This window comes from Acomys russatus, chromosome 15 (genome assembly GCF_903995435.1).
Source record: "Acomys russatus chromosome 15, mAcoRus1.1, whole genome shotgun sequence".
In the NCBI taxonomy this organism is placed as follows: domain Eukaryota; kingdom Metazoa; phylum Chordata; class Mammalia; order Rodentia; family Muridae; genus Acomys; species Acomys russatus.
This window is the reverse complement of record NC_067151.1, coordinates 21551092-21561116: the sequence shown is the minus strand read 5'-3', so window position 1 is coordinate 21561116 and position 10025 is coordinate 21551092.

Below are 10025 nucleotides of genomic sequence, written 5' to 3'. Positions count from 1 at the left end.
CTGACTGAGTTGGTTTTTTAGACTTGAGTTATACTTAGGGGAAATGTAGCCTAGTGTGCTGTTACGCCTGGTGACATGCTCTTTTACAATGCTTTCTTACTCTAATAAAACTAGTCTATACACTGTTCACATAGAAAAATGTCACGTCCCTTCCGACCAGCGGAAAATAAGGACACGACCCGAGCGTTCTTCTCCAGGCAGTTTATTCAGGAACCTTTTCAGCAAGCTTCTTCTTCTCCTGCTCACTCGCTTTGCTTCTCCCAACACCTCCACGCCCCTTTATATCCTCTGCCTCAACCAATCAGCAGCCCTTACGTCGGTAGCTCCAATTGGTTCCCGACAAAGCGGGATGCATACGTCAGAGCAAAGCACGGCCCACAACCCAAATAAGGACTTGTTTACCAGGAGCAGAATTGCAAGTCATCCTGCCTGGCAGGTTGCCAGGCACCATCTTAGCGAGGGCAATAGCTTCAGCTTCCCACAGTTCCCCTTTCTTTGTTTTAAAACGCAACAGGCGGGAGTAGAGGTCTGATCTCCAGTCTCTTCGGGGGCGTGGGTACTTGATGGTGCTGTCGCGGATGTAGCACTCGGGCATCCACCAGAACTTGTCGCCATCCCAGGATGCATAGATGACCTCCCGCAGGTTGATGTTCATCCAGTTGTCGCAGTTTACCAGGCGCCCGTTGTACATATCCCCATTTTTCAGTTCCACCAGCATGGGGTGAGTCTGTGTTGTCTTCAGCAGCGACAAGGTGAGCATCTTCTCAGCGGAGACACCTCCGCCGCCACTCAGACGCTCGCGCTCCCACCGGCAGCCCGCCACGCGCCACGGGCCCTGAGGCCTTGTCCACTGTCCTGTCCCCGAGCTGTTCTCTCGAACGTAGGGAGGAGGCTGAGGCAACTCAGATAGAGGCGGCCCAGGAGCCGAAGGCTCCACCCTGGATTCTAGCTTCTCCATTTTCCGGATCAGCTTTTCTACTTCCTCTTCTGAATCCTCCCCCTCTGAATCTGATGATGTTACAGATTTTGCAAGTTTTGCTCTCAACAAGTCCTTAAATGCGATAAACACAGGGCTGAATGGTAAATTTCCCATTTTACTTTCTGTTTCACTTTGTCCTCTACCGGGAACCTTATTGCTCTTACCGAGTCTTTATAGTCCTAACTGGAACCTCATAGTCTCTGTATCTGAGAACTTTATTCGTCCCTTGCTTACCAGGGAACCTTATCACTTGTACTGAGTCTTTATAGTCCTAACTGGAACCTTATAGTCTCTGCATCCGAGAACTTTATTTGTCCCTTGCTTACCAGGGAACTTTCCAGTCGACTGCCTTGACCACCAGGAGTTCTGAGTGCTCATAAATGACAAGCGTCCCTGTACGGGCCACCACTTGTCAAGTCCCTTGCTTACCAGCAGAAAATAAGGACACGACCTGAACGTTCTTCTCCAGGCAGTTTATTTAGGAACCTTTTTAGGAAGCTTTTTTTTCTCCCGCTCGCTCGCTTTTCCCTCCGCTCGCTCGCTTCTCCTCCCCCAACACCTCCGTGCCCCTTTATATCCTCTGCCTCAACCAATCAGCAGCCCTTACGTCTGTAGCTCCAATTGGTTCCCGACAAGGCGGGATGCATATGTCAGAGCAAAGCACGGCCCACAACCCAAATAAGGACTTGTTTACCAGGAGCAGAATTGCAAGTCATCCTGCCTGGCAGGTTGCCAGGCGCCAATTTAGCGAGGGCGATAGCTTCAGCTTACCACAGAAAAGGAAGTACACCACAAGATTATGTGTAGGAAAAATATAATAGTTCTTTGCCATCTTCTAAAAACACAGATCTTAAAATGTTCACACAGCATGAGCTGAGGGTGTCTTGATTCCACTGAAGTGCTTTGTTTTGGTTAACTAATTGTTTACTCACTTCAAAGGAATTTTAATAAAACAGATGAGGAAAAAGGTTGGGTCGCTATACCCAAATATAGACATACTTATATTTCTAATAATCTTTTGAAATTATATAACATGTTTTTAAAATGTTGCCTACTCTTGAAATTAAAAGTAATTGAGTGTTGTTATATCAATAGAATAAAATTGGAAACCTATTAAGGTGAATATTAATTAATGTATGAAATCTATTTTAGAATTCAAGTGAATAATTCCAATTTTTTACATTTCTGAAATTGTCTTTTCTATAAATGTATATGTATTTATTTGAATAAATAAAAAGACAGATGAAGATAAACAAGTAGATGGATGATTGATACATGACACATATTGACACTCATTTCTAGAAGGTTCTTTGTTTCTTCAGTTTTTGCATGTAACACTGATAAACTCATAGAGAACAGATAAGTAGTCATGCTTGAATTATGTATAAAATTATTTCCAGTGTGCTCATAAGATAGATGGGCATAAGAACTGGAGGAAACCTGAACTGGAAAGCAAACAGAATTGCTACTGTTGTTTGTGCAATAAGGAGCACATCCATGCATAGCCAGACTTGGGAGTCATCCTGGACAGCAAGCACATGCCTTACCTCTTCACTGTGTAATTCAGATGTTGAATTCACCATGCACAAATCCATGTAAAAGAATCTGTCTATATAAAACTACAAGAGCTAGGACAAAAATTCTGCCTCAGAAATGAAAGCTGGGTGCCTTCTACTACACAGTTACTAAAGAACTGTATGAGACATTGGAAAAAATGTGCACCACAAATGTTCAGGGGAGGCCCCTTTATTGTGAATTGCTTTTGCTAGAACTTCCTGCCTTACCACTCTTTTAGGTTCGTGTAATTGCCATTCCAAGTTTCTTTAGTCTTTGCTCATATACATTTGAGGTTTGATATGTATCACTTGGTCTGCAATTTCTTGAAGATTGGCTTTAAAATCTTCTCTTCTTATTATTACTAAAGATTAATTTCTCTACACCAGAGACTTTCCTCCTATACAGGTATCTGTAGCTGGCCCTTCTGTTGTAGTTAACAGATCATTTTAAGTGCCCTTGTTAGCAGTTAGATAATCTGTTTCATCCCACATCACTGAAGTACGTCCTATTTGGGCTGGAGAAAGGCTTTAACAACAGCTGGTGAATGATTAGCCAGTGGCTGCTGATTTACTAAGTGTCCTTAGCAGTTCAGAGGTAGGGCATCCAGAAAGTGCTCCTTCAAAGAGCGTTGTGAATTTGAGATGATTGTAAATTTTATACATTTAAAAAGAGAGGTTTTTAGAGGATGAAATGTGAAGAAAAATATAAAGAAATAACTTAGAGCATTTGAAGCCATTGACAGAATTTTTGGGAAAGGGACTCATTTGTTTACTTGTGTTTCTGTAAACATGCAAGTGTGTGCATGCATGTAGGAGTTAAGGTTTATGAGCTGTGTGGAAGGCAGACCATGTTAGTGTTCCCTGTGGCACACTTTGTTATTACCAGTGCAGCCTAGGAACAAGATGGTATAGAGTGTGTGTTTTTGAGTAATCCAAGGCTGCCTGCTGTATCTCAGAATTAGAACATGACAAAAATAGAGGATGCCTTGTGTGGACGGTCACATCTAGCTTTTGATTAACCTGGCAGCTAAACTCTATGGGCCTCTACACAAGATTTAGTGTCGTTTTGCCTCATACCATTACAAGGAACCAAGATGCTCCTGCTTGTGACAGCCACACTCTCAGATGTGAGTCTGCATTGAACAATAGCCCTTTGACTAAGACTTGAATGTCATAAGAAAAGAAGGGACTCTGAATTAGGACATCACTGCTATGAGGCCAAGGAGTACACACTCTAAGATAGGATGTTTTCAGAGCATTTTGTGATCTAACTTAGGAGTATCCAAAAAGCTCCCAGCAATCAGAGACTTCAAATCTGTCCTCAATCACACTCTGAAAGACTCAGACCTTCTTGAGATTTTGAATAGCTCCCTCAAGGAGCAGCTGTGCTTTGGTTAATTCTAAGACTTCCTCATCTGCTAAAATACAATTGTGTGGTTAGGGCCTGAGACAGTTTTGGAATCAGTGACTAGGACCATGTGCTATATTGAAAGAAATGTGACAGAGGGCAAAGAAAAAGGCCAAAGCCACAAGAAACTGTGCTAGTTAACAAAAGTCTAGGCTCCAGTTCACTAATGAAAAACTTCAGGGTTGGAGTTGAAGAGATGACCCAGAGTCTACAAGCACTGATTGCCCCTCCAGAGCACCCAGGTTTGTTTCCAACACCCACATGGTGGCTCAAAATCACCTGTGACTCCAGTTCCAAGGGGGATCCAGTGCCTCATTCTGGGCTCCCCACATGGTACATAGACATACAGGCAGGGAAAACACCTATATACAGCAAATAAAGAGAAATAGATCTAATAAAAAAAGGAGAATGCTTTATGATACTTAAGAGGAGGTTTGGGTGGCTTTATGTTTTGGTAGAAAAAATCATTTCCTCATTTGGTTATGAACTGAAAATTAGCATAACTCATCTCTACTTTCTTTTAATTGACAATTGAAAAGAATTTACAAAGCTTCATGGTTTTGTTTGCTTGCTTTTTTTTTTAAACACTAGAGAATGCAAAGCAGAGAAGACACATTGCTTTTGTTGACACTAGAAATTCTCCTTGGACTGAGACATCCCTGGGTGTTGCCTGACAGCTTCTTCATAATTGCATGCGCTTGTGCTGGTCTTGGCATCCGGCTTGCTCAAGGTTCTCCAATGGAAGCTCCTCTCCCAAGAGGAGCTGGAAGCACAGAAGGAAAGCGGGAGGCAGTTGTAGTCGGCTTGCCCACATCTCCCTTCATGAGTAACCTGCCAGCACCTCAAAACACATAAGCAATTCTCTAATTAAATTCCTTTGTGCCCAACACACATATAGTAGCTTCTATTTTTATACATGAAATTGAATCATAGAGTATTAAATATTTAGGAAAAGCAAAAGGGTGATGGTTTATGAAGTTAAATATTTTCCAAAACATTTAAGTCTATTAATACATTTTGGTGTTTCATGAGATTTTCAAATTTTCCAAATTAATAACAGAAAGAAGCCACTTAAATTTCTAAGTCCTTATTTCTTCAAAAAGCTTTAAGAAACTTCACCAGGCCGTGGTGACATACGCCTTTAATCCCAGCACTCGGGAGGCAGAAGCAGGTGGATTGCTGTGAGTTCAAGGCTAGCCTGGTCTACAAAGTGAGTCCAGGACCAGGACAGCCAAGGCTATACATGGAAGCCCTGTCTTGAAAAACCAAAAAGAAAAAGAAAAAGAAACTTCACAGCCAAATTTCAGGAATCATAAAAATATAAAACTAGGCTGTGATCATATGGTGGGGGAAGAAGTCTCTTTCTGTCACAGGCCTAGGGGAGAGGAACAGGGCAAAAGAGAGAGAGAGGGAGGGAGGGAGGAAGGGAGGGAGGGAGGGAGGGAGGAAAAGAGGGAGGGAAGGAATAGGAGGATGAAGATACAAGAGAGAGGATAACAATCAGGATGTTATCTGAATAAATTATTTAAATTAAAAACAAAACATATGAAGCTATCAAAATCTCAGTAAGCCTTAATTTGTGCCATATTTAAATATGAACATCAAAAAACAATGATGAGAAAACATAGGGTGATGTATTCAGATATGTAATTAATTTAAAGATGTTTTATTGTTTAATATATTTGTTACCTAGTGAGTCATGCTTCAAGTTGTGAGAAGTCCATACAGGAAATGAACTTTAGTGGTAACCTAAAATCCAGTACAAATTCAGTCATAAAAAGTACCACTAGCCACTATTACAAAACAATAACACAGGAAGTGCACTGGGTTTTACTGAAAGTCTAAAGTTAACAGAATATAGTACTTACTTCTCATTCTGACATACATCAAATAATCAACCAATCTTGTAATAAACAAACATAACAACCATATATCATAGTTACATGTATAACTGATAAACAAGACATATTGTGTTTTTATAACTTGCTCTGAACATGTTATGAATGCGTTTGTTAGTGTCTCAAGAATGCGATTGCTATCATTTCTGTGTCTCCTGAAGCAGAGGTTTCTGTGTGTACTCTACTGGGCACAGGTAGGTTTTAGAGCAGTAGTAGCTCCTCTGGCCATGCCCTGACGATGTATCTAGAAAACAGCCTTGTAGCTTTATAGACACAAGACAGCTCCCTCCTCAACTGTTGTTTGTCCAGAGTATCATCATGCAAAATGACTGGTAGCGAGAGCTGTTGTTACTGGCACTCACCGAGGAGTGTGTGATGTCGGAAGGGCCTCTGCCGTTCTCCTAATTCATACTCTACTCCAGGATTGCATTTGAATTTGTGCTTGTCACTTGCTTGTCACAGAGTCAAACATAAGCTGTGCATTTTAAAGTGCACCTTTCTGTTGTCTGTTTCTTCTGTCTCCATGAGGCTGTAAGCACATGGTTCGCATCACTATATGTCACGAGGCAGGCTCAAACTTGTAAATTTATGTTCAGAATAGGAAAGCATTATCTTGGAACTAACCAATCACCTCTAAGAGGAAAAACATTTTATTTCTTTATATTAGCCTTCAGTTTAATTTAAAGCTGACCATAAATACAAGCTAATTTGAACTTTAGGACATTTTTTTTAAGATGTTAGAATGGGAGATTGGTTTTTCAAATGTCCCTTACAGTATTGATAGAAGGGACTACTCTAAACCCATTCACACAATTAATTTGTCATAGAAATTACATACTAAAAACAGTTTGAATTATATTAGATTCAGAGCACAGGCATGAAATAATGTTCTAAGTATGGCTTTTGTCCCTTGCTTGTCTTTTATTTAACTACAAATTCAAAGAAAGGATAAGTTGACATAAATATAAAAAGTATAAAAAGTACTCTGGTAGACAGGATCTTATAAATTTGTTCCTCATTTGTGTTAGTTATCATTACTTACAAATAAATCACCCCAATCTTCACAATTAAATTTCTAATAAAATTACATATTCAGAGTTATTTACAATAGCTTCTACTACTAAAACAAGTAACATTCTTCACTTATTGAAACAAACTTATTTATCTAATTTGTTTATATAAAAATTAATGAAGGATGAATCAAATATAATGTTACTACCAACAAATATTCAACACCACAATATATAAGATGGGTACAGATTCAAACAGTTGGTTAGTTCGTTTTAAAAAAAAATTAGACCTAGAGGTGTCAAGAACTCCACAAAAAGACCAACAGAGTCAAATAGCCAGGGCCCAGAGGACCTTGTGGAGTCTGAAGCCAATGATATGTAGCCAATGAGATTCTCAGTCTTGATGTGGGTCCATTAGTAAGGGGACCAGGGATGATCTCTGATATAGACTCTGTTGCATGTTTTTTGATCACTTCCCCATGACAGGACTGCCTTGCCAGGCCACAGAGGAAGAGGACACCATCACAATATGATTTGATGAGCATCAGGAGTGGATGGGAAGGTGGCCTTCACTTTTCTGAGAAATAGGAGATAGGGTATGGGGGAGAAAGGGTGTGACTGGGAAGAGAGAAGGGAGGGGCTTATGACAGGGATATAAAGTGAATAAACAAATAAGTTATTTAATTAATTAAAAAGAATTAAAATTACAAAGAAAGCTTGTTCAAATGTCAAGAATTTAGTTAGGCATAAAAGTACCAAATTGTAGTTGATGGGCCTTTTGTCCTCGCTGTTAGCAGATGTAAGCATATAGGGCTGAAAGCCACATTATTAGAAGAAATTTTATAGTGCTTATTATTTGGAGATTTCCAGAAGGTATTTGACCTTGTTTCCTTTTTAAAAATATAGCCCTTCCAAAAATCAAAAGGAAAAACAGAAAATCTGGAAGACAAAGCGAGAGAATCAGAGAGGTCCCAATGCTTACTTCCACACCTCAGCTTTGAAATCTCAAAAAAAAAAAAAAAAAAAAAAAAACATGGATAAACCTTTCTAGAAAATTGCAGTTCAGCAGACTCATTTGCAGAACATTTTTTTTCTTCAGGGTAAGCTCAACGCCTGTTATTGGGTTACATCTGCTGATGTAACATTATATCTATAGCCTGGAAACGATGTTATTTATAATATAAATGATTTGGGTTTTTACCTTAAACCCCCCTCCAAAAAAGATTAGTCTGCCCATGTTCCACTATCTGCTTGTTCTCTTTGATGTTTTTCTTTTAAAATTAAACTTTAAGCCCTCTGTCCATGCCTCTGTCCATTTCACTGTAAAACTTCATCTCTCTCCCATGTTGCTGTTTTATTTTCCATGTGTTTATCATCCTGCTCTGCCTCAGGGAAAATGAGTGCTCCAGTGTCTTGCCACAGGTATTCACAGTGTGTGCTGGCCAATAGCTCAGTTCTTTGTGATAGTAGCTTATGCCAGAAAAGAGTAATTTTTTAAAAGATTCTAAGTAACTGCCTTGTCATATAAACTTGTGACATATTTACATAATGACATGGCCATTTCAATTATGCAAGTCATTCCATATACAAGTAGGTAAGTAAAGATAGCTAGGTAGGTAGATAGAAAGACAGACAGACAGACATATAGAAAGACAGACAAACAGGGCTCCTTGAGACAGCTTTAAGTTAGTTCGAGAAGTGTAAAGACTTTAAAAATTTAGCTGATAGGGAGCATTCCTATCAGCAGGTATCATAGTGTTTAAGCATTTGAGGGTATATGCACAAATTATGATGTTTCTTTTAACATGTGCAAGTGAGAGCAGAGAGAAACTTTGTAACTGACATGACTATTGAATGCTAACAGATCACACAAAGCAAACCCGCAGGAAAAGCTGGAGGACTCTGCGGACCATTAAACCTCTGGAGAAACTGATCCAGCTCAGAAATCTACAGAAGCTCCCCAGCACCGTGGCTTTCCCCTCCCAGCTGTATTTGGATGCCCCATCACAAGCCTTTGTCTGATGTTCCTCTGAGGCCAGTTTGGAAATGTCCTTGCCTTTAAAATTTTCCTTTTGAAACAGATTATAATTTGTTCTGCATCTACCACTAATTTAAATAAACTCTGAGAGTCACAATATTCTTACCTGTCATTTCTATGTGGAAATATGGTATAAACATGTACAAATTTGTTTTTAATTACTTTTCAAACATTGACAAAATTATTCACTATCTCAATATCCCTCACCAAGTGCTTTTCTTGTGCCAGGCACCAGTCTAAACACTTGAGATGTGCTGTTGAGTCTGGTACACATAGATTTCCATCATTGAGCTAAATTTCACTGAAACAAGAGACAGTAGAATGAATACACAAAGGAAGCAAAGTTAGGTTAAACTGGGTAAGCACAATAGAAATGGAAAAAACAAGATAAATGTCCTTAGGGGTTGGTGAGAAGCTGGCTAGAGGGACTGGGTAATGTGAATGTGATAACCAACGAGAGACAATAAGGGTCGTTTTACCACGTGTGCATAGCTATCAAATATTTTTATGTATAAAACTTACATTTCTTTAAATAAATCACAAATGAATCAAGCTTCAAAGTTCCTGACATAAGCAGTTCTAAGTTGGAAAGCTGAAGCGTGTTTCCAAAATATGAAATGTAATTCCATGGTAAAACTGTAGCAACTGACTGTTCTAAACTTGGCCCAAGTAGGACTCAAGCTTAGAGGATTGCATTGTCTTTAGAAAGCTGAGTCCCATTCTATCTACCAAACTCACATACTATCTGATTAAAATATAAAAGTGTCGGGGAAAAATAAAATAGCTTAGTGAATTTAATGCTTAGCAAGCGCCAATGGAAAAACCTCTTTTGTTTTATTTTCCAAAGGCTTCAGCTAAACCATAGGGCATGTGCTGCAATGCAGACGAAAGCTCAGCATTAATGTTATTACTGGAGATGCCTTCTGAAGATGCTGCTTAGCTGAGGCTTAACCAATTGCTTCTTAACGAAAGCTCTTTGATACAACTGAATGGCTTTCCCTCCCCAGTGCAACCATCAACTGCTTAAATCAATACTGAGAAAATCATTCTGTACAATACCACCTGGGCTACAGAGGGCAATTTTCCAATTGCAGAACCGTATATACAAGACCCCATATGGAAAAAAATATACTCAG